Genomic DNA, 1,012 nt, shown 5'->3' with positions numbered 1-1,012 from the left:
TCGAAACCAACTCCAGAAATGATGGCGAACATGAGGGCATTGCAGAGAGTTTTCGATGAGGTTAATGAAGACGGTTTATTCATCGCCAGCAGTTATCTGCAGACCCATATCTTAAAAGCGGATCATGTTCCATTCGATATAAAAATTAAAAAACTCTTCTTTCGCGCACGTATGTTTTTTAGAATACGCACTTTAAATAAAACAATTATTGACAACGCGTATAAACGAAAGAGAAAATTTACTAAAACAGTAACATAACATTTTTTATTTTACAACTCCTTGTACTATGTTATTTAAATGAAAAAGGAAAACACTGAATTAAATACATATTAGTACATTTAAATATACCTAGTTTTATTTATTCAATGCACTAAAAAGCGAAAATTTACATATTTTATTACATTGTCTTGTACGTGGAAAACTCTTGCTTGCTTGACCATTTTCAGAGAGCCTACATTCACTTGTCTGTACGCCGGAAAACTTTTAATTTGTTTAAATGGAATAAACAACACTGAATTGAATGCATATATCAAGCTTTATTTATTCAATGCACTAAAAAGCGAAAATTTACATGTTTTATTACATTGTCTTGTACGTGGAAAACTCTTGCTTGCATGACCATTTTCAGAGAGCCTACATTCACTTGTCTGCACGCCGGAAAACTTTTAAATAGTTTAAATTAAATAAACAACACTGAATTGAATGCATATATCAAGATTTATTTATTCAATGCACTAAAAAGCGAAAATTTACATGTTTTATTACATTGTCTTGTACGTGGAAAACTCCTGCCTGCATGACCCTTTTCAGAGAGCCTACATTCACTTGTCTGTACGCCGGAAAAGCTTTTATATAGTTTAAATGGAATAAACAACACGGAGTTTAATATATATATCAAGTTTTATTTATTGAATGCATTAAATAGCGAACATTTACATGTTTTATAACTTCGAGTATAGCACAACCGAACAACCAAATGTAAACAAACTGCTATTGGTACGGATGACGTCAG

The sequence above is a fragment of the Rhagoletis pomonella genome, unplaced genomic scaffold (assembly GCF_013731165.1).
Source record: "Rhagoletis pomonella isolate Grant_MI unplaced genomic scaffold, Rhpom_1.0 Rhpom_scaffold_00003, whole genome shotgun sequence".
Taxonomy (NCBI): Eukaryota; Metazoa; Arthropoda; class Insecta; order Diptera; family Tephritidae; genus Rhagoletis; species Rhagoletis pomonella.
Note: the sequence above shows the minus strand (reverse complement) of the source record.